This window comes from Myotis daubentonii, chromosome 1, assembly GCF_963259705.1.
Source record: "Myotis daubentonii chromosome 1, mMyoDau2.1, whole genome shotgun sequence".
Lineage (NCBI taxonomy): Eukaryota > Metazoa > Chordata > Mammalia > Chiroptera > Vespertilionidae > Myotis > Myotis daubentonii.
The window spans coordinates 57098285-57121853 of record NC_081840.1 but is presented as its reverse complement, the minus strand read 5'-3'; the positions used below and the strand labels follow the sequence as shown (position 1 = coordinate 57121853).

Below are 23569 nucleotides of genomic sequence, written 5' to 3'. Positions count from 1 at the left end.
ACAGGAAGTAACCACTGAATGCATAGATATGTGAAACAACAAATCGCTCTCTCAAGTCAGTAAGTAAAGCTTTTTAAGAAATGGTGAGAGAAGGGAATTTTCAGTTGAGCAGTCTGTTATGTACTGACCTGTGTGAGCCATATGGTTCTGGTAAATGATATGGTCACCATCATAGATAAAAAATGGGCTAAGCAGGCAGCTTTGGCTCCCAACAAATATGAATTTAACAGACATGATGACAGAAATAGATCTAGCCAACAATAAAAATGGAAGTGAATCTCAGAAAAATGGTTCTATTTAAAATGAACTAAAAAATGAATTAATGGTCTGCCACTTCTTCCTCCACCTTCCCACTCTCTGCCCTCCCCTTCCTGCACAAATCAATCCAAAAGCCAGTACATGGGGCCATGCAAGGCGGGTGTCTATGGGAGGAATGTGAATCCATGGTGGTCGGGAGGTGTAAGGAGGGCATCTGAGTAAGAGATTAGCCTGGTGCAGGTGTCAGAGCCCGAGAAGGGCATCTGTATGGCATGAGGCCTGACTGGGATGAAGAGAGTGTCTCTATGGGGAGTGGATACCAGCATGGTATCCTGAGCAGAGTGAGAATGGTATCTCTACAGAGGGGCAGTCTATGCTAGGTGTTGAGGCCCAACAGATAGCTATTGTTGGGGTCAGATAGCTATCCACATGGGGCAGGGGAAGGGGAGAGGAAGAGAGGAGGGCTAGCATGGATGCCGAGATCAAAATAGGTAACAAGGGCATCCATGAAGGAAGGCCATCTGTCACAGGGTGTCAGACCAGGGCAAAGAGGGTGACTATGCAGGGGCTGGTCCACCTCAAGGCACTGAATCCCAAACAAGATGCAGAAGCTATCTGGGCAGAGCAGCAGCTCAATGCAGGGTGAGGAGGGTGTCCACACTGGGGGGGACAGGAGCAATCAAAGGGGCTTCCACTGATCAAACATGGAACAGTTAGACTGTCAAAATAATTACAGTAATGGATTGAATAAAATTAGAATTCCTTACCCAGTATTTGTTTATGTACAGAAGATTGTTTATGTACAGAAGGATTGATCATGAGTAAGTATATGATGGGAATCAGGTTTCTCACTGGTAGAGATAGCAGTTATATATATGAAAAGTGAAAAAACAAGAATGAACTAGTTGGTGTTGGATTAGAATTGGAGTAAGCTCATGAGTTTGAAAATATTTAGATATAGAAGTAAATGTGTGTTTGTGTAAACATGTAAATATACATATATGTATATTTTTTACATACTATTACATGTATTTCATACTAGAGGCCCAGTGCATGAAATTCATGCACTCGGGGCAGGGTGTCCCTCGGTCCAGATTGTGAGAGGGCACAGGCCAGGTCGAGAGAGCCCACTGCTGCACGATCAGGGCCAGGGAGGGATGCGGAAGGTTGGCCAGCCAGGGAGGGACCGCATGAGGGCTCCAGGGTGTGTCTGGCTCCTCTCGCTCAGTCCTGATCATCCGGACCCCAGCAGCAAGCTAACCTACAGGTCAGAGTGTCTACACCCTGGTGGTCAGTGCACGTCATAGTGAGCAGTTGAGCAGCCTTAGCATGTCATTAGCATATTACACTTTGATTGGTTGAATGGCCAAATGGATGACCGGACACTTAGCATATTAGGCTTTTATTATATAGGATCATCCCTAGCTCTGTTCACTGTGAAAGCCTAGAACAGTGACACCTCAGTAGCAATGAGAACACCTAAGACCGAGATCTTAGTTTCTAAATGCCATTCTCCACCAAAAGGAACAAGAGCTCCTTGGAGAAATGGCTGATTCTAGGACTGGGGCAGGGAAAGTACAAAATCACCTTGGACTACCTTGGAACAAGCCAGAAAATACAAAAAGAATGATGGCGACATGGCAAGAGGATAAAGAAGCCAATTTGGCTTGGCTGGCCTGGCTCGGTTATTGAGCGTCAATCTATGAACCAGGAGGTCATGGTTCGATTCCTGGTCAGGGCACATGCCCGATTGCAGGCTTGATCCCCAGTGAGGGGTGTGCCGGAGGCAGCCTATCAGTGATTCTCTGTCATCATTGATGTTTCTATCTCTCCCTCTCTCTTTCTCTCTGAAATAAATAAAAATATATTTTTTATAAAGTAAGCCAATTTAAAGGGGCTTCCACTGATCAAACATGGAACAGTTAGACTGTCAAAATAATTACAGTAATGGATTGAATAAAATTAGAATTCCTTACCCAATATGGATATAAATAAATGAAATAGGAAGTTTGGTGACGAATGGGATAGCCTCAAAGTATTTCCTCAACCAAAATAATTACAATGGGGGAAAAGAGTAACTTTAGAGTGGCAAAGCCTGGCAGACACCACCTTAATCAAGTTAACGGCACCAGTCATTTGCCACCTGATGGGATGCAATGAGCACACTGCATCACTCCTCTGATAGTTCTGCCAAAGATGCATAACCTGAACCTGATCATGAAAAAGCCTTAGACAAACCCAAATTGAGGGACATTCTACAAAAATAAGTGGCCTGTCATCTGAAAGACTGTCCAGATCATAAAAGTAAAGATTAGGGAACTGTTCAAGACTGAAGAAGACACAACCAAAAGCAATGCATAATTTCTGGTCAGGATCCTTTTACTGTAAGAAGAATATAATTGGCAAAATTTGAATGGGGTCTGAGGATTAGACATTAACATATCAATGTTAAATTCCTGATTTTGATAGTTATACCGGGGTTATGTAGATGAAAGCTCTCATTAGTAAGAAACACACACTACAAGTATTTGGGATGATGGGGCATGTTCACAATTTAGGCTCTGCAGGAAGAAGCCTCTGAGTCAGAATTTGGTGTCCAGGATGCTTGTTAGGGAGTGCCTTTGAGATCAACACCTGCGGTAGGGAAGAGAAGGAAGCAGGCTTAAACAGACGGAAAAGCAAGCTGTGAGGAAGGCCCAGCAACCTCAACGGACCCCAAGGGGAGCTCTGGAGCTGAAATGGCCCTTCAGCACTGTCCCAAACCAGGTTGAAATGTCTGGGCTTTAAAACCAGGCCTTGATTAGTCATTGGATGAGGGCTGTGCCCTAAAAGGTGTGAGCTTTGAGGAGGCAGCTCTCTGCAGCTGTAGGAGCTGATAACTGAAGGCTGTCTGCCAGACATTATTTCAAGTAGCTGGGACAAGAAGTCCTTTTGCAAAGGGAGATTTCAGTGACTCATCTCCATGTTCATTCCCTGTGCTGCTCTCAGATCCACTTCTTCATATATGTTGAGGAATAGCTTCTCCATGTTTCCGATGAGACTCTTCTGGGGAAACTTAGAAGACCTGCCTGGCCGGTGTTGCTCAGTGGTTGGGCATAGACCTATGAACCAGGAGGTCATGGATCGATTCCTTGGTCGGGGCACATGCCTGGGTTGTGGGAAGCATGCAGGATGCAGCCAATAGATGATTCTCTCTCATCTTTGATGTTCCTATCTCTTTCTCCCCCTCTCCTTTCCTCTTTGAATTTAATTAAGATATTTAAAAAAAGAGAAGAGAAGCCTTCATTGCTGCAGCTGGTCTTAGAGCTGCAGTTAAAACTTACAGCCTCCCTCCTCAACCATCCTTTCTAAATTTCTCTCCTTCTCAGCCACACTTCTCTTGGTGACTTACCTGGGTGCATAATGTAGATTCCCATCCCAAAGAGATGTGAGTTCCTAGTTGCCATGTCCTTGCTCCATTACTCATTTACCATTGCAACAGGGCAAGGGAATAATAAGAAGTATCCAAGTAGATTGGGTGCTAAAACATTCTTAGTGTACAACAGCAGACATAACTCCCTGCGATTAGGCTTAATCTCCCACCAAGCTGTTCCTCTACTTTTGGTCCACTTATCCCTGGACACTAGGAGTTTAAAATACCCAAGCAGTAGTTTTAACTAGTAACTCAAAGGGACTTTTGCTGTATCCTCTTGTGGAAATATTCCCTTTTTAGAAACCAGGTCCTCTAACCCTGCAGAGTCCTGAATAGCAGGAACAGGAAGCACACATTCCCTAAGGGGTCATTGGGAGTGATGATAAGCAGGACCACTCCTACTTCCATATTTTGCTTCTCAGACCTATGTACAGGATGGGCAAAAGTAGGCTTACTCAGTGGTGAGTATGCGAAACAGAGTTTATTCTTGTTTTATTATTTATTAGTTATTGTATTATTTTCCATACAAATAATTGTATACCTACTTTTGCCCACCCCTGTATTCTTCCTGTTGGGGACACTGAACCATATAAAGATCTGTGATTCGATGTGTTTAATGGAACCTGGAAGATGGCATTCACAGAGCACTGCATCTGAGCTACATTGCAGCTGCGCCTTCAGCAAGATGTTCCAATGCTCTGTTGGATCAGGGCACATGCCAGGGTTGCAGTAGTCAGGGGTCCTCAAACTACGGCTCGCGGGCCACATGCGGCCTGCCGAAAACATTTGTTTTTTTACTTCAAAATAAGATATGTGCAGTGTGCATAGGAATTTGTTCATAGGTTTTTTTTTAAACTATAGTCCGGCCCTCCAACGGTCTGAGGGACAGTGAACTGGCCCCCTGTTTAAAAAGTTTGAGGACCCTTCCAGTAGATGATACTCCCAGTAGACACCACGGTCATGGGTCCACTTTCACACCATCTTTGGTGTAAACTGGGTCCCCTAGTCTGATGCATTGTTATATGAAGTCCCTTGCTGGTGGATCAAACATTGTATAAGCCTAGGGAGAGGCCTGAAGGTAATACCCATAACCAGAATATGTCTCCATTCCTGTCAGAAGAATCACAGGCTCTTTCAGGGTAGAGGGTCCCAAAGTAGTCAACTTGTCACCAAATGGTTGGTTGGTTTTCTTGAGGAATAGTGTCACATCAGGAGCTCAGCATTGGTCTCTTCTGCTGTCAAGGTGGACATTAGCCAGTGGCAAAAACTAAATCAGCCCTGATAAGTGGGAACACATGTTGCTGGGCCCAGAAAGCCTCAATCGTTTCTACTATGGTCGCTCATTCACTCATCAATTGTGCCAGCAATGGTGTGGTCAGTGACAGAGGCAAGTCAACTGGCTGAGTCCATTTATGTATGAGGGATTTACTGCTGCCATTTGCTTTCTTTTCTATGTGCCACACTTTTTTGTTCCGAGTATTCCTATACTATTGCCTTCTTTGGTGTTGAAAAGATATTTTCCACCCAGCTGGTGTGGCTAAATGGTTGAGCACCAACCCATGAACCAGAAGGTCATGGTTCGATTACCTGTCAGGGCACATGCCAGGGTTGCAGTCTCGATCCCCAGGGCAGGGTGTGCAGGAGGTAGCCAATTGATGATTTTCTCTCATCATTGATATTTCTATTTCTCTCTCCCTCTCCCTTCCTCTCTGAAATCAATTTAAAAAAACATATTTTAAAAAAGATATTTTCCAATGTACCATTTTAATTTCCTTGTAATTTACACACACACACACACACACACACACACACACACACACACTAGTGCACGAATTTGTGCACCTTGAAAGGAACTGTGGGCTATGAGGCTGCAGTGGTCATAGGGGTGGGTCTCGGCCCATCCTCCGCGCCCCTGCCTGGCCCCTCCCACCTTGGCCCTGGTCCCCTGTCTGCTGGAAGCCCCGCTCCCACTGCTGCTGCTTCCACATGCTGACGGTGCTGGGCCCCGCTCTCACTCGCTGATGGCATGGAGTGATTGGGGCAAGTGCCAGCAGTGGGTGCGAGAGGGGTCAGCGCCGGCAGCGGGTGCGAGAGGGGTCAGTGCTGGCAGCGGGTGCGAGAGGGGTCAGTGCCGGCAGCAGGTGTGAGGGGGTCAGTGCCGGCAGTGGGTGTGAGGGGGTCAGTGCCGGCAGCGGGTGTGGGGGGGTCAGTGCCGGCAGCGGGTGTGAGGGGGATCAGTGCTGGCAGTGGGTACGAGAGGCAGCTGTTGGCCCCAATCGCTCCTCAGGAGCAGGGGGAGGTAGAGAAGCCCTGAGGGGCGATCAGGGCCGGCAGCTGCCACTCACACCCACTGATGGTACCGAGTAATTGGGGCTGGCGCCGAGCGCTGTGAGTGGCTGCGAGCAGCGGCTCCAGCACCGGCAGCAGGTGTGAGCGCTGGGTGGGACTGCGGCGTGTGGGAGCAAAGAATTTCAGTAACCACCAGAGGCTTGCCTCCATGACAGCAACCGGCGCCCCGCCTTGGTCTGGTGCCCCCACTCACCTGCTCCACCATCCCATCGCGACCGATGCCCGCCATGTTCCGCACTCTGCTGCCTGCTACCAATGCCTGCCATGTTCCACGTGTGCCCCCTGGTTGTCAGTGCATGTCATAGCAACTGGTTGTTTGGTTGTTCCGCTGTTCAGTCTATTTGCATATTAGGGCTTTATATATATAAAGATACTAGAGACCCGGTGCATGAAATTCGTGCATGGGTGGGGTCCCTCCACCTGGCTGGAGATCAGGGCTGATCAGGGCCATCTAGCCCAGTCCCGATCGGAGATGATCAGGGCCAGTGGTTGGGGAGGGACCACGGGAGGGACCATGGGAGGGCTCCAGGATGTGTCGAGCCCCGTCTCACCCAGTCCCGATCGGCCAGACCCCAGCAGCAAGCTAACATACCGGTTGGAGCATCTGCCCCCTCGTGGTCAGTGCGCATCATAGAGACTGGTCGGTCCACAGCTCGGTTGGGCACTCAGCATATTAGGCTTTTAGATATATATGAATTAAATATTAATTCATAACAATCTAGTTCAGATTAACACCAACTTATTTTTAAAGATACACAAAAACTTTGCTCCCAAATAGTTCCATTCTCTTCACCTATTTGTTTTCTTTTTCTTGTACAGACTGAGCAGTACCCTTATTGGCTGCCCATCTATTTTTCATTGTGATACCATGTTTTATTAACTATCTCCATAACTCTCTGCAGGCCAGGTGCCTCTGGTTGTCACTTTGGTCTTGCCACTTATTATCATACTTATGTCCACATGGTTTCTTACAGGTGTGTGATGCTATGTGACTCAATTATTTTTGAGTTGTATCATTTCCATTGATAATAGGAGCTTAGTTTTATAGCAGCATTTTCTACCACAAGTTCAGCCTGCAAGAGAGCCACCACTGAGCTTCATAGCGATACAGGTGCCCTTTCACCAACACATTCTTTATTGCTCTGGTGGATGGTATGACCTTCAAGTCTTCCTGTGGAATAGTCATCTGATGGTTTTTCTGGCTTTACACAATACACACTAGCATGCCCACGGCTCTGAGTCCTTTTATAAAAATTGAGATAGAGTTCACATACATAAAATTCAACACTTTGAAATGTAAAACCCAGTGGTTTTTAGTATGTTCACATTGTTCTGCAACCATCCTCAGAGTCTATTTCAGAATATTGTCATCAACCCAAAATGTAACCCTGTGCCATTTAGCAGTCACTCCTCATACTCCCCTACCAACAGCCCTGGAAACGACTGATTTACTGTATGTCTCCATAGATTTGCCTATGCTGGACATATCATATAAATGGAATCATACATTATGTGGTCTTTTATGACTTCACTAGTGGCCCAGTGCATGAATTCATGCACATTGAAAGGAAATTAATTAGAAGAAATATGTTAATATCGCTATTCGCCCTTTCTCTATAATAGAAGTGTCATCCAAATTCACAATCAACAATGACAGATCAAAACACATGTGTGCAATTTGTGCCAGCGATAGCTTTATATATATAGAATAAACTTGCTTAATTAGGCCTGCTTTCTTATTTAGCTAAACTTTTTTCCAGCCCAGTGAACCCCCCCAAACTTCTCTTTCAGGTAATTGTCAGCAACACAGCAGTAAGTATGAACACAAAACAGATTATTATATAGATCATACAGGGAGAACAAAGGGTAAAATATTTAACTGCAGTAGTGTTTGACTATATTCTGTGCAGTGAGAAAACCTGAAGTCATTTTCAAGGTCTACCATTTCTTACTTCTTTGCAGTTGAGTCAAATTTCTAAGCTTTTTAAATATCTGTTTTCTGGCTAAAGAAGAAAAAATAGGATTCCATCGAGTCTCCAACTACCTACTCTAGGACTTCTGTGAGGATCAAATGAGATGAGGCACAGAAAAATGCTTCACAGACATTTTGTTAAAATGTAAAATGTTTCCACCTAGCTATAAAGCAAGTCATGTTTCTGGGCTGAAGAAACTGCAAGAAGGCTAATCACTCCGGAGAGGAAGCTGGGCGTTGCTATGTGACATCATTACGCTGCGCCCACAGCCACTGTTTCCGGGCTGGGCTGGGCTGTGGACTACATTTTGCACCATGGGGTCTTGGCACATCAGCTGCGATTTGGTGGGGTGTCACTCCAGGGTGGTGGCAGGGCCTGTGTCCCACTTGGGGGAAGCTGAGTATTGCTTTGTGGGCGCCAGGTCCGCGGTGTGGTGCCATTTCTCTGTAAATGGCCAGTGCGCATCATGGCAGCTCCTGCGTTGAGTGTCTGCTCCCTGGTGGTCAGTGCACATCATAGCAACCGGTCAGATGATTGGACACTTAGCATATTAGCCTTTTATATATATAGATTCTTTCAATTAGCATCATATTTTCAAGGTTCATCTATGTTGTAGCATGTGTCAGCCTCATTCTTTTTTTATACTTGAATAGTATTTCATTGTATGGATTTAGTATATTTCATTTACCAATTATCAGCTGATGGATATTTGGGTTTTTCCACTTTTTGGCTGTTATGAATACTGCTGCTATTAATATCTGTGTAAAAATTTTTGTGTGGACATGTTTTTATTTCTCTTGGGTATATAACTTAGGAGTGAAATTGCTGGTCAAAAGTAACTTTATGTTGAACTTTTTCAACAATTTACACATTAAATATTTAGTTCCGTTTTCTCTGCCCTCCCACTGCAGGTTATGAAAGCCTCTTTACATGCTACCAGAGACCCTCTAGTTTTCACACTTGGTTTTCAGATGCTGCTAGTTATTCTCTCAGCTTTTTGTTTTCTTTTCCTAGAGTTTCAAGAGAGCTAAGCAATAATCATCCAATCCCATGGTTGCTATAGTTACTATTTCTTTCATATGTTGTTCCTGTTAATACATTCTTTTATTAGTGAACTATCTCAATTCACCACTGGTCAAAGTTTTCATAACTGACTGCCACCTTGTGAAAGGGGCTATCTGTGCTCCATCTATCACCGGTAAGCGATCCAGCTCAAAAACCCCATCTTATCGACTGCTCCCTCGGACCACTCCTGGTTCCAATGCAGGCAGTTTGGGTTTCCCAAGAAGCAGACTCCTAAGATAGATTTTGTGTTCAGGATAATTATTTGGTAGAGCTTTTGGGATCAATACAGGTGGATGGGTGGGGAAAGAAAGAGGATTGGGCAGAAGAAGTTGACCTGAGAGACAGGCTGATAGCCTCGGCTAACCACAATGAGAGCTCTTGTGCGAGAATGACCCAGGGAAGTTGTCCTGCACAGGCCTGAAATAGCCAGGCCTTTCTAACCTTGCCTTGATCAGTCATTGGTTTTGGAAAAAGGGCATCTCCTTGGGCAAGGTGGCTCTCTGCAGATGAGGCAAAGAGGGAAACCATGAGGGAAATGACAGCTGACAGCTGTGTGCTGACCGCAGTCCCCATAGCAGAACAATAAGTCCTTCTTTAAAGGGCAGCTGGTCAATGCATCTCAATGTCCACCATAGGTATCATGTTATCAACGTGTATTCTAAAATTTTTCAGGTAAAAATAAAAAAGTTCACTATGCTACGTGTGCAATTTTTCTGTAAGTTTGAAATACTTTCAAAATAAGTAACTGTTGTTTTAAATGAACATACTTAAATTGTGACTAAGGAAACACCCAAAACAGTCTTCTGTTGCTGCTATGAAGAAAGGGATATGATGTCGAAAGACAAAAATTCATTTGAATGAGTAAAATATGGATCACCAGGAGAGTTAATAGGAGATAAGACTGGAAAGGCAAGTTGAGGCTTCATCCTTGCTGGTGCAACATACCTCAGAACAGGACAAGAAAACGCCTATTTCATCACAGCTAGACTGCCCTTCAAGTTCACCTCACCACCTCTGAGTAGGTAAAGTCTTCCATATTATCTTAAAAAATGTTTGTTTAAATATGTTTTTATTTTTTTAAGAATATTTTTTAAAAATATATTTTTATTGATTTCAGAGAGAGGAAGAGAGAAATACAAACATCAATGATGAGAATAATTGATTGGCTGCCTCTTGCACACCCCTACTGGGGATCGAGCCCGCAACCCAGGCCTGTGCCTGCCTGGGGATTGAACAGTGACCTCCTGGTTCATAGGTCGAAGCTCAACCCCTGAGCCACACCAGCTGGGCCCAGATTGTCTTTAGTAGCTATTTCCTACCTCCTCCTGCCTTTTGTTCCCTTCCTTTCCAAGGCCATCATGGAAGTTGCAATGTGGAGATGTCTTTGTTCAGCTTCCCTGTACTGGGATGAAGATTATTTTTAGGTTTAATCTCTGAGTCATAGAAGGAGGAGGGAAAGAACCATTTTAATCTCTTTTCCCTCCTTCATAACCTGCTGTACAGCTAAATCAGTTTTTTTAAAGTATCTTTCTACTTCTTTCCCAAGAATCGTTTGCCTCTTATTTTTCTTTTGGAACAGTATCTATAAACCTTCACCAGAGGCTTGTAAAAATGGAAGCAGTTTTCCTCTGATGAATGGACCACAGGCTAAATGAAAGGAGAATGCCTCAAGCTGCTGTTATGTAAGTAAATCTATTTATTGTAATCCTGATTGCTAGGAGCTGAGAGGTTATATCCCGTTACTCCTCATCCCCTTCTCGCTGCCTCCTCAGCTGTGCCTGCCTCTGGCCTTCCCCTTTTGTCTCTCCTTGTCTGAGAGTAGAAGCGACTCCTGTTTTCTTCCTTTTTTGTTGTTGTTAACCCTCACCAGAGGATATTTTTTCCCATTGTTTTTCAGAGAGTGGAAGGGATAGAGAAAGAGAGGGAGGGAGGGAAAGAGAGAGAGAAGCATCGATGTGAGAGACATCAACTGGTTGCCTCCTGCAGGCACACACTCAGACTAGGGGTGGGGAATGAATCCGAAACCCGGGCACATGCTCGTGACTGGGAATCCAACCCTTCACCCTTCAGGTGTGGCTGACACTGTAACCACTGAGCACCCGACCAGGGTGTCACTCCTGCTTTCTGGGGGAGGTGCAGGCCTTCTACCTTTGCAGTAACATGCTTGAACATGTCTCCTGCTTTAGTATTTGACCACATTTCTTTGATAAATAAGCATGGAATCAGGGAATACTACACTTTTTAAAGTTTCTACCAATTTACATCCTTAAACATTGAAATAAAAGCTCTACCCAACTAAGTTACCAAGAAAGTGGGATGAGCCCAGCTGGCGTGACTCAGTGGTTGAGTCTCGACCTATGAACCAGGAGGTCGAGATTCCATCAGGACACATGGCTGGGTTGCAGGCTTGATTCCCAGCAGGGGGCGTGCAGGAGGCAGAGGATCAATGATTCTCCTCATTGATGTGTTTATCTCTCTCCCTCTTCCTTCCTCTCTGAAATCAATTAAAAATATATATGTATATATTTTTAAAAGTAGGGAGAAAATTCTGGATGAATTGAATGAAAGAAGAGAGAGCTGGCTTAACTTCAGGAAACCATGGTTTAAACAGGCAAGCTTCTGTACGCAGATATTAATAACACCCCTTATTTATACAGTGCGGTGTTAGCATTTTCAGAGTGCTTTCACACACATTATCTCATGTAATCCTTGGAACAATCCTTCAAGGGAGGTGAGGCAGGTGTTATTTATACCATTTAAAGATAAGATTAAATGACGTGCCTAGAGTCTAACAACTAAGTGGCAGAATTGGGGCAGTCCCCAAATCAGCTGACTACTGTTGGTGCCAGAATACCACATGGATTCTTTCTACTTCAGAGTGGAGCCCTCAAGGGTTACTGCTGGGGGACTTGTCTTATTTAAAACTTCCATGGACTGCCTGAAAGTGGGCTCATAGAAGAAAAGTCACTGGGCTGAGATGTCCTTAAGCTCTCCACAGTAGTAAACACAAAGCAGATGGATCTAAATGGAAAAAAAGAGAATTGCACAAAGTTATGAACAAAGTGTGGCAAATGAGTTTCATTCTGCACTGATTTTGGATAATGCATTTAGGATTGTTAGTCTGAAGTACACTTAAAGGAAGATGAGCTTGGAGCTATATTTTATTCCAAGAAAGAGAACCAGGAGTTATTTTTGTTTCCTAAAGGCATCCTATATAATAAAAGGGTAATATGCAAATTGACTGAATGGCAGAACGACTGGTCGCTATGATGCACACTGACCACCAGGGGGCAGATGCTCAACGCAGGAGTTGCCCCCTGATGGTCAGTGCACTCCCATGGGGGAGTGCTGCTCAGCCAGAAGCCTGGCTCACAGCTGGTGAGCACAGCGGCGGTGGCGAGAGCCTCTCCCGCCTCCACTGCAGGCAGGTGGTAAGGAGCAAGAGGTCCCGGATTGCGAGAGCCCTGGACTGCAAGAGGGATGTTTGACTGCCAGCTTAGGCCCAATCCTAAGCCAGCAGGCGGATATCCTCCAAGGGCTACCGGACTGCGAGAGGGCACAGGCTGGGCTGAGGGACCCACTGGAGTGCACAAATTTCATGCACCGGGCCTCTAGTCCTATATAATAAAGAGGTAATATGCAAATTGACTGTCACACCCGCACCCAAGATGGCTGCCCTCATGTGGTCCCAAGATGGCCACCACAAGATGGCCAACAGGGGAGGGCAGTTGGGGGCGACCCGGCTGGCAGGGGAGGGCAGTTGGTGGGGATCGGGCTGGCAGGGGAGGGCAGTTGGGGGCGACCGGTCTGGCAGGGGAGCAGTTAGGCATCGATTGGGCTGGCAGGGGAGTGGTTAGGGGATGATCAGGCTGGCAGGCAGAAGCGGTTAGGGGCAATCAGGCAGGCAGGCAGGTGAGTGGTTGGGAGCCAGCAGTCCCGGATTGTGAGAGGGATGCCTGACCCCTGTGGGATCGGGCCTAAACCAGCAGTCAGACATCCCCCGAGGGGTCCCAGATTGGAGAAGGTGCAGGCTGGGCTGAGGGACACCCCACCCCACTGCATGAATTTCGTGCATCGGGACTCTAATATAACAATAAAATGCTAGGCCTCATTGCCAAGAAAATGGAAAACAAAACTGAAAGCTTTTTGCCCTACCGGGTTTGGCCCAGTGGATAGAGCATCAGCCTGTGGACTGAAGGGTCCCAGGTTCGGTTCTGGTCAAGGGCACATGCCCCAGTCGCAGGCTTGATCCCCAGTGTAGAGCATGCAGGAGGCAGTCAAACAATGATTCTTTCTTACCATCGATGTTCCTGTCTCTCTCTCCCTCTCCCTTCCTCTCTCAATTCAATAAAAATATATTTAAAAAAAACACAAAAAACAACAAAAAAAACCTGAATGCTTTTGACAAAATTATTTTGTCCTATATTCAACAAACCAGTAATGAAGTTGTACCTGGAATCCATATAATAAAAGGCTAATATGCAAATTGACTGAATGGTGGCAAGACCGGTCACTATGACGTGCACTGACCACCAGGGGGCAGATGCTCAATGTAGTAGCTGCCCTCTGGTGGTCAGTGTGCTCCCACAGCGGGAGTGCCACTCAAGCAGAAGCCCTGAGCCAGGCTCACTGCTGGCAAGCACAGCACTCTGCGGCAGTTGGACATTCCCTGCAGGCTCCTGAACTGCGAGAGGGCGTAGGCCGGGCTGAGGGACTCCCCCCCAGTGCAAGAATTTTGAGCACTGGGCCTCTAGTCATTCATATAATTATGCAGCAAACCCCTAAAAAAAGTCTAGTAGATACTCTAGGTCAGGGGTGGGCAAACTTTTTGACTCGAGGGCCCCAATGGGTTCTTAAACTGGACCAGAGGGCAGGAACAAAAGCATGGATGGAGTGTTTGTGTGAACTAATATAAATTCAAAGTAAACATCATTACATAAAAGGGTACGGTCTTTTTTTTTTTTTTTTAGTTTTATTCATTTCAAACGGGCCGTAGTTTGCCCACGGCTGCTCTAGGTCAGGGAAAAGGGCAACTACAATAACCTCAGGAGAAAGTTGCTTTAAAAATATATTATACATTTCAGAAAGGTAAACATTTGGAGAAAATCCTTACCTTTCTGAAGTTTGTGTCATAGAGGGCAATTGCAATTGCAAAACACTTCATTTTTTTTAAATCAATGTAAACTTTATTATTGTTCCCTCAGAGAAAAACACTTCATTTTCAACAAACATTTATTGAATGAACATTATATTCAGGCACTGTGCTCAACACTAGAGCTTACAATGAGTAAAACATTAAGTTCACAATCATTGTCAGAGAATACCAGACTGGATAAATCTTCAGCCCAATTCAGCACAGCTTTTCTTGTGTTCTTAATGGATTAGGATCTGGCTTACAGGGCAGTTTCTGGGGTTTGGTTGGTGGGTGTTGGTTGCCAGAGACCAATCAACCCTGGTGAACCTGCAATCAAGTTCTTCAAACTGTCAATCTGAAGGACTGGACTCGTCCTACCACTCAAAGGATAAAGTGAAGTTATAACTTAAAAAAAAATTAATGACCCAGTATTTTAAAAAATATATTTTTATTGATTTCTGAGAGGAAGGGAGTGGGATAGAGATAGAAACATCAATGCTGAGAGAATCATTGATCGGCTGCCTCCCGCATGCCCTCTATTGGGGATCGAGCTGCAACCCCGGCAGGTGCCCTGACTGGAAATGGAACTGTGACTTCCTGGTTCATAGGTCGATGCTCAACCACTGAGCCACAGTGTCTGGGCAAGTTATAACTTTTAATAACTCCTCAATTACATTTAGTTGTTTACCTGGGTCTTACAGATACCATTCTTCTCTATGGTCTCAGCAATTTGAGCTACGAAGGTACAGAGTCCCTGTATGACTAAGTTATGTTCTCAAAAGTTGATTTTTAGCTTGGTTGTCTGAAACTGAAAATACATTTTCCCCAGAGAAATAATGTGACAAGTGCTCGTTAGGTTTCAGGCCAGCTGTGAGAAGCCCATGTGGCCCCCACGCAGACTGACAGAGAGGATTAGAGCTGTGACCCACAACACTGTTTCTATGGGAAAATGTGCGGAACAAGGTCTTCCTTCCTCCCCCACTTCCTACCTCCTGTGTATTTACTGTGGGAAATGCGGGTCCTGAGTGTGGGTAGCTGGGAGCTGTGGCCTTGGATGCCTTATTCACAGGGCAGAGATATATTCATTCTCTAACTTCTCCTACCCTAACCCTGTCAGTGAGGGGGACTGAGGGTAGGCGGGAAGTCTTCCCTGACTCCACCTTCTTCAGAGTAGGGCTGTTGGGACTCTTTTGGAGGCGGAAGTGTGTGTGTGTGTGTGTGTGGGGGGGGGGGGGTGGGTTTCAAAGCCAGCTAAATTACTTCTGGGGCCCCTTGTTCAAAAAGTAGGAAATGATGCAGCTAAATAATTAAAATATAAAGCTTCCCCCCTCCCTTTCTTCTGGTTTCTCTCTCTTGATGTGGCATGGTATTATAAATTTAGATGGATAGTTAACTATTACAACTATTAAATATCATTCTAAGTAAGAAAAAATAAATATTTAAATTAAAATGAATTTTTATATTGTACAATACTAGTGTGAAATACAAATATAATAGCATTTAATTCCCATGTGAAATCACCCAAAAGACACAACTCCAATTTTGTAGCTCATAAAGTAGTCCCTTCTTACCCACAGGGGATACGGTCCAAGACCCGCCCCACCCCCCATAGACACCAGAAACCATATATATATATATATATATATATATATATATATATATATATATATATACTGTTTTTCTGATACATACATACTATGATAGTTTAATTTATAAATCAGGTACAGTAAGAGATTAATAGTAATAAAAAATAGAACAATCCTAACAATACACTGCAATAAAAGTTATGTAAATGGCTTTTGGGCCATTTTTATGTAAAATAAGCACTGTGAGCCCTAGCTAGTTTGGCTCAGTGGATAAAACCTTGGCCTGCATACTGAAGGGTCTCAGGTTCGATTCCAGTCAAGGGCACATGCCTGGTTTTCGGGCTCAATCCCCAGTAGCGGGTGTGCAGGAGGCAGCTGATCAATGATTCCCTTTTATCACTCATGTTTCTATCTCTTTTCCCCACTCCTTACCTCTCTGAAATCAATAAAAATATATTTAAAAAAGTAAAATAAAATAAACACTGTGATACCTAAATAGTCCATCTCATAACCTAGATGGTTACTAAGAGACTAAAGCGTGGGTAGTTGGTAGCATATACAGCACTGATATGCTGGACAAAGTGATGATTCACATCACAGGCAGGATGGAGCCGGACGGCTAGAGATTTCACTATGCTACTCAGAACAATGCACAGTTTAAAACTTATGAATGCTTATTTCTGGAATTTTCCATTTAATATTTTCGGACCGTGGTTGACCACAGGTAACTGAAACCATGGAAAGTGAAACCGTGGATAAGGAGGGACTACTGTAAACAGGAAAGGGTGGTTCCTTAGAGGACATCAAAGTATTGTTACCAGAGTAGACTGGATACAGGGTAGAAAAAATAATGAATTCTTACTCTCTCCCTGTCCCCAATCTCTTGCTCAACTAGTCTATCCTTCCCATTCATGCCAGAATTATTGTTCTAAAAAACTAGTGCGTCATCTAAATTCCTCTCCTACTACCGTTAGCATAAATCCAAAGTTCTGGCATCCAATCAAGGCCTTCTCAATATGATGCTAACTTGTCTTCATTTTCCCAGGCCTGTCGGACTTGTCCCATTTTCCATAGTGTGCCCTGTACATTCATGCTTTTGTACATTCTGCCCTCTCATTCAGCAATGTCTTTTTGCTGATGGACTCAAGCCCAGCTCAAATATTCTCTCTTGCAAACTAACCTTTCCTGAAGTCTCCCATAGTCATCAATTGTTCCTTCCAACAAGACAAGTAATTTGCATCTCTGCTCAGGAAGCACTCGTCTCAAGCTGCCTTATGGTGTACTTACCTGTTCCTCTCCTGCATTCTTCCACTAAAACAGGGCTTTCAAACACTTTTAACAATAGCATAGTTCACAGCAATAATCAGCAATAAATAGAAATACATTTTACGTTGTGATCCAATTGGCACACTTATATATCCCTTATATTTCATTAATTTTAAGAAATACTTTCTCAATTTTAATAAATCTGAAATAAGGATGTAGCAATAGGCTATCATATTTTGGTAGAATTTTCGCTTTCTGAATAGTACATAAAATAATGGCATATCACAATTGATGACATTGTAGAGTTGTTGAAATATGGTACATGATTGAAACAAAAGCTCTGCAAAACAGTATATACCCTTTGTTATGGGTGATGCGAAGGGCTCTAGTTTTTTGCTCTTATCTCACTAAGAAGAAAAGGCAGGTTATAATCCACCAAAATGAATTCATTATTCACCAATGAAGTTGTGGGAAGTTACCGAGGACTGCAACTATTTACAGCCACGCAATAGGATTAAAAACTAATACTTTACAATGCAACCGTCTGCATAAACATAACTTTAATTTCAAGAAAGTCTTGCCCAAGAAGGAGTTGCAAATAACTTAATTGCAGTTTCAGGAACTTCCTCAAAGTCCATTTCTCTGAACAGGCTATTGACTGATCTCGCCTACATCAGGATAAATAGTCCCCCCTATTGGGTTTATCAGACAACTGTTTACTCTTCTAGGTTTGCTTCAAGACCCTCCCCTCCCTGTGTACAGTCATCCTGAACAAATTTAGCCGTGCTCTTTCACGGAACAACCTATCTTTTTTTTAAAAAATATATTTTATTGATTTTTTACAGGGAGGACGGGAGAGGGATAGAGAGTTAAAAACATCGATGAGAGAGAAACATCGACCAGCTGCCTCCTGCACACCTCCCACTGGGGATGTGCCTGCAACCAAGGTACATGCCCTTGACAGGAAGCGAACCCGGGACTCTTCAGTCCACAGGCCGATGCTCCATCCAGTGAGCCAAACCGGTTAGGGCCGGAACGACCTATCTTAAACCAGATCCACCAAATCTTCAAACGACCCTACTCTTGACCTCCCTCTTTGAGACACTACTAAGACTGTCAACGTAGTGGTCTCTCTTACTGCTGTAAGCAGTACACTTGGCTTTGCTTCATCCACAGGTTATTTTGGGGGTCTCTGTTGGAAGTCAGGAGCTGGCCTTGCATCTTAAGCTCCCTGAGGAAAGGCACCATGCGGGTTACTTACTCTCCTCCCCGCTGCCTCCTGGTAATCCAACACCGATGGGTGAGGGAGGAAAGGTGTCTTAGGAATCTGCGGGGAGCAGGGCAGTGAGGGGTGCAGGTGGGGAGCTCTTGTGGCAGAGAGAGAGGCTGCATCTACAAATTCAAAATCCTGCGGTTGGAACAAGCCGCCCCTTCCTCCCGGTTTTACTCACCATCTCCTCTTCACACCTGGTCCTCAGATGGTAGCGTTTGAAATATAAAAAATACAAAACATTTAAACCCCATCCCAACCACTGAACTTCAAGACACAAGAGCATCTTTGAAGTGGTCTTTGCCTCACGCTTGAAGCTTGAAGATGGTCATAATAATGGACACGGCTGCCAAACGTTTGGTTCTCATTCAGGAATGGTGATTAAGTCACTGAAAAAATATGTTGACCTGTGTCCCTACATAAATTTCACATAAACCCTGGCAAGGTTCCTTGGACTCAATAAGCCACGATAAAATACGTTTGCATTTCAGCCAAGCGGGCCCATTAGGCACCAGTCCGTATTTCCCATAATCTCCCGGTATGTATTCCTCTCCACCTCAGCTCTTCTGTCATATTGGCCTAGACCAGCGGTTCTCAACCTGTGGGTCACGACCCCTTTGGGGGTCGAACGACCCTTTCACAGGGGTCGCCTAAGACCATCGGAAAACACATATATGCTTACATATTGTTTTTGTGATGAATCACTATGCTTTATGTTCAGTTTGTAACAATGAAAATACATCCTGCCTATCAGATATTTACATGACGATTCATAACAGTAGCAAAATTACAGTTATGAAGTAGCAACGAAAATAATTTTATGGTTGGGGGTCACCACAACATGAGGAACTGTATTAAAGGGTCGCGGCATCAGGAAGGTTGAGAACCACTGACCTAGACCCAGTTGCTGCAAACCGCCCCCCCCCCCCCCCCAGGGCTCTCCTGCTCCCAGCATTGCTCACACTGGTCCAGAGCGGGAGCACCCTCCCCCTCACCTCCTCAAGTTAAATCAGTGCCTTCTGATAGAGCTGAAGGTCACCCTGGGGACCTCACTCAGAAGTCTTCCTCCATCCCTCAGGCAGAATTAACGGCCTTCTGAGCAGTGTCCCTCTAACAGGCTGGCCTGTAAGCGGGCTCGCGCCTTCCAGGGCACCATCTTCAGGTCCAGCCCTGCTCCCGGCCATCCTGGGGACGGGGCCCAAGGCCTGTTCCTGCTGGTTGCCCAGGGCCCTGCATGTAGTAGCTGCGCAGTAAACGGGCCTCAGGAGTTTGGCACTTCGTGCTTTCGTGCTGGGGCAAGAGCGGAGCAGGAGGCTCGCCCGCCCGCCTCCCCGCCAGCCCCCGGCGGGGCCGGCCCACCGAGGCGGCCGACGGGCCCGCGTGACTCCGGCCGCCCCCGCCGCGCCCAGTCACGGGCGTTGGAAATTCCGGCGCGTGCGGACGCGCGCGGGGCGGCGGGGGCGGAGGGAACCCGTGGAGTGAGCCTGTGACGTGGGGGGCGTGGCGGCGAGAGGCCCCGCCCCTCTCCCACTCCCTCTCCCTCTCTCTCGGGTCGGGGTTACATGGCGGCGACTGCGGCAAAGCGGGAGCCTCCGAGACGCCGCTGCCGCCCGCAGAGCCGGAGACCGGAGCCGACCCTGGGGGCTGTCCGCGGGCCCCGCACGCCCTCGATGAGTCGGAGGAGTCCCGTGAGTGTGTGTGTGTACGTGTGCGGGGCGCGCCGCGGGCGGCTCGGGAGGGCGCCGCGGCGGGCCCGGCGGAGGAGCCGGCTCCCTCCTCCATTGTGTGTGACCCTCCGGCGGCTGCCGTTCAACAAAGGCGCTTTTGTTCTACCTCCCGCCCGCCCGCCGGCCCGCCCGCTCGGGCTTGGCCGGCGGGTCCCCGCGCGGGCCGGCGGGCCGGGGTCCCCGCGTGGGGCCGGCGGTGCGGCCGGCGCGCCCCTCCCACCCGTGCGGCACGCCCCTCGCCGGCAGCGGGTCCCGGCCGCGCCCGCCCGCCCGCCGGCCCCGAGCCCGGCGTGCCGCCGCGGCCCCTCCGCCCTCGCCTAGTCCGCGGGTTCGAAGCCCGGCCCGGCCCGGCGGGCTGGGAGGGGCGGCCGGGAGCCGGAGGTGGCGCGGAGTCTCGCCCGCCTGGCGCGCTGCCGGTCGGAAGGCTCCCGCGTCTCCTCCCCCTTCCCAGGCCAGTGACTCGGCCTCAGCTGACTCCGCCGGGCAAAGTCTCCGGCGGCCTCGGCTAAGGCGCAGCGCGCACCCTCGCCGGGCGCACACCTCCCCGGCTCGCCGCAGAGCCGTGAGTCCTCTGCCTAAGTTTTGAGTCTGGCCGTACAGGAGACGCAGCAAACTCGTGAGTCGGAATCCCCCTTTTCCTCCTGCAGCCTGGCCTTCGTCCGCCCGGGCCGGGCCGGGGAGCGGGGGGCCGGGAAAGGACCCCCGTGGAAACGGGTTTTGTCAGTGCACCCCCGGGGGCCTGCGCCGCGCCTTGCCATTTGACTCGATGAGGTGCGCGGACAAGGAAAGGTGTTTTGGCCTCCTTTGTTCCTAGTTTTGTAGGAAGACTCAACTGGGGCAGGTGGTAGGTGGGAGCTCCGGGAAGCAGGATCTTTTTTTTTTATCCCTTTCCTGGTTTTTCTCTTGCTTGCTCATTGGGAAAAGTCCAGTGAAGGGGACTGGTGATGTGGAATTGGAAGCCTACTGGGTTTGCAGCAAAAGTCGTGTGGGGTTTTTTTTCCCTTCAGTGCTACAAATGCCCTTAACAGTCAGTCTCAGTATTAACTTTTTTTTTTTTTTTTACGCATACAAGATGATGTGCTGAGAAAAAAATTAACGGGACAAAATGGAGCGCAAACAGCTTCAGAGTAATTTTCTGATTGCTCGATTCTTCCTGCCTTGTTATATTTTCAAGTTCTGATTGGACATAGCCTCTCGTTTCCACGTTGGGAAACTGAGCTGGAAAGAGTAATCTGACTAGGAATCCTAGTCACTGAATGGAGGGTCCAAAGAGGGGATTGCCTCTAGAGTTTCTCTTAGAAACGCCAGATTTTTTTAACGTTTGAAAAATAGTGTTTTATTGGGTGGAAGAAACTTTGCATGTCTTTAGCGAGTAGTAGTTCAAACATGTTTATGAAGGAAGGGCTTGCTAGGTGCCAAGGTGTGTAAAGTCCTTTCACACACATGCATGTTACATCACTTAAGAGTATTGCCTGTGAAACTTGTAAAATTGCTTACTGGTGTCCTAAATTCAGTAATTGCTGTCATCCAGGAAATGCCAGATTTGAGCAGGACATGTTTTTATCATCTAGAAATTACTATTCAGATTAAAAGGAAAAAAAAACCTTCTGGGAAATGGAGAATTGTTTATAAAAACCTTTACATATCACCATAGTTTGAAGGTCACTTATTTACAAAAGAGGATTAGTGTTTGATTACTTTCTGTAAATTAAGAATCTAGAGAAGATTGATTTGAAGATCAGTTAATTTTGCAGCAGAAAAAGCACATGTTCCAGTGACAAGTCTTAGTCCCAGATGTGTTGCAGTGTTTTGCATAAGTTCATTTAAGCTTCGTGGGAATTCATAACTGACAAAATGGAAAGGTTTGCTGACTCAGGCTGGTACATTGCTGAAGGGGATGGGGTCGGGTAGGAGGAAGCTTGAAGTGCTGCAAGTTTTGAGTTGGGTGATGACTCATCCTGCCCACGGGCTGCTACGTGGCCTTTTTTTTTTTTTTTTTTAATACTCTGTAGTTTTTTAAATGATAGGCTAACATGTTTCTGTCCACATTATAATTCTCTCTTTCTCAGGAGGAACCACAGTTTCTCTAAAAAAGTGATGGCTTCTTAAATTGCATTTCAAAAGGTTATCATATATCCTACAGGTGTTGGAACATGTATTGAAAGATAAAATTGCTGGTCAGTTGCTGAAATTAAATGTTTGGTCCTAACTGGTCTTTGGTTCTTACTGAGAGAGATTTGTTACAGATTATTTACAATGGACAGTACTTTTATGGTAGAAATTAACCTTATGTTTTCATTGGTAATGTAAAAGTTATCTTTATAAAATCTACAAATTAGTTTTAAGTGGAAAAGGTACAGAAATATTGCATCTGAACATGAGCACTCCACTCTGATGGAATTATACATAGTGCTTTCTCCAGATCTAAGTGAGTTTTCAGCTTAACAAAGATAACTTGAAATAGGTATTGTTACAGGCACTGTTTTATATATATATATAATATATTATATATATATATAATATATATATATATATAAATTTTTTTAGAAAGGGAGGAAGGGAGAGGGAGAGAGAAACATTGATGTGAGAGCAAAACATCCATGGTCGTCAGCTGCCTCCTGCATACCTCCTACCCCAGGGGATCAAGCCAGCAACTAGGCATGTGCCCTGATCCCAAATCAAACCGGACAACCTTTTGGTGCATGGGACAACATCCAACAGCTACACCGGCCAGGGTGGCACTGTTTTTCATCAGTTTTTTAAAAAGATAAGCTGAATGTACAGTTCCAAATTTAGGACATACACTGAAATTTGGTAATTAAGATATTTTGACTGATTCTAAAAAGCAACTGTTTAGCAGGTTGCCTTAAAATAAGATTGAGAAGAAAAAAAAATTGAGACTGGCAGCTTGTTTTAAAGATGAAAAGAAAAAACTCCCCATTCCCTCACTTCTTTTTGTATACTATTTTCTCAAAATGACGTATTTGAAGAATTTTGTGAGCAATAAAGTGTATTGTTAATGTGAATTAAATATTTGGAGAGATTTTGGAAGAGCATTGCATAATTTATATAGAGGAACTTAAAAAGGTTTAATTCCAACCTTAAAATATATTTCCTACTAAAAGAAATATAAAAATACAAGTATAAAAGTATTACAGATTTTCAAAGCATTCTATCACTTAGAGGTTGAACAAGTACTTCCTTTGTGTGTGTTTTTAAGATCATAGGTAATTAGCTGTTGTGCATAATTAAGAATTTATAAACAAACTGAATATCTTAGCCTCTTTTCAGTGAGGTATATTGCCTTATGAAATGGTTAGCCTTACCACTGCTATGTGGTTCCTTGTTCTTAGTCCCACATGAACCATGAACTCCTGTTAAAATGGAAAGAAGATGCCTCAAAAGTAAATTCTTTGTGGCATTGTTGGCTGCCTCTTGTCATCTCCTTCAGCTTGTTTTGTGAGCTGTTACATTACTCTAGCCTGCTAGTGGTAAGGGGATTTAGGTCAGTTTTATTGCTCCAGAGCCA

At 45.5% G+C, this 23569-nt stretch overlaps 1 protein-coding gene across 4 annotated transcripts in view; it reads left to right on the top strand.

The window, feature by feature from the left end:
- The first annotated feature begins 19844 nt into the window (after nucleotides 1–19844).
- The window catches only part of MAPK6 (mitogen-activated protein kinase 6), a 34069-nt gene continuing 30344 nt past the window's right edge, over nucleotides 19845–23569 (top strand). For 2 of the 4 annotated variants that reach the window (XM_059701177.1, XM_059701152.1), the window contains exon 1: nucleotides 19845–20001. The gene's annotated coding sequence lies outside the window, so the exon portion shown is untranslated. Of the gene's footprint in view, nucleotides 20016–20498; nucleotides 20657–23569 lie in introns of those variants that run through there. The other 2 variants (XM_059701172.1, XM_059701163.1) reach the window with 2 other exon arrangements.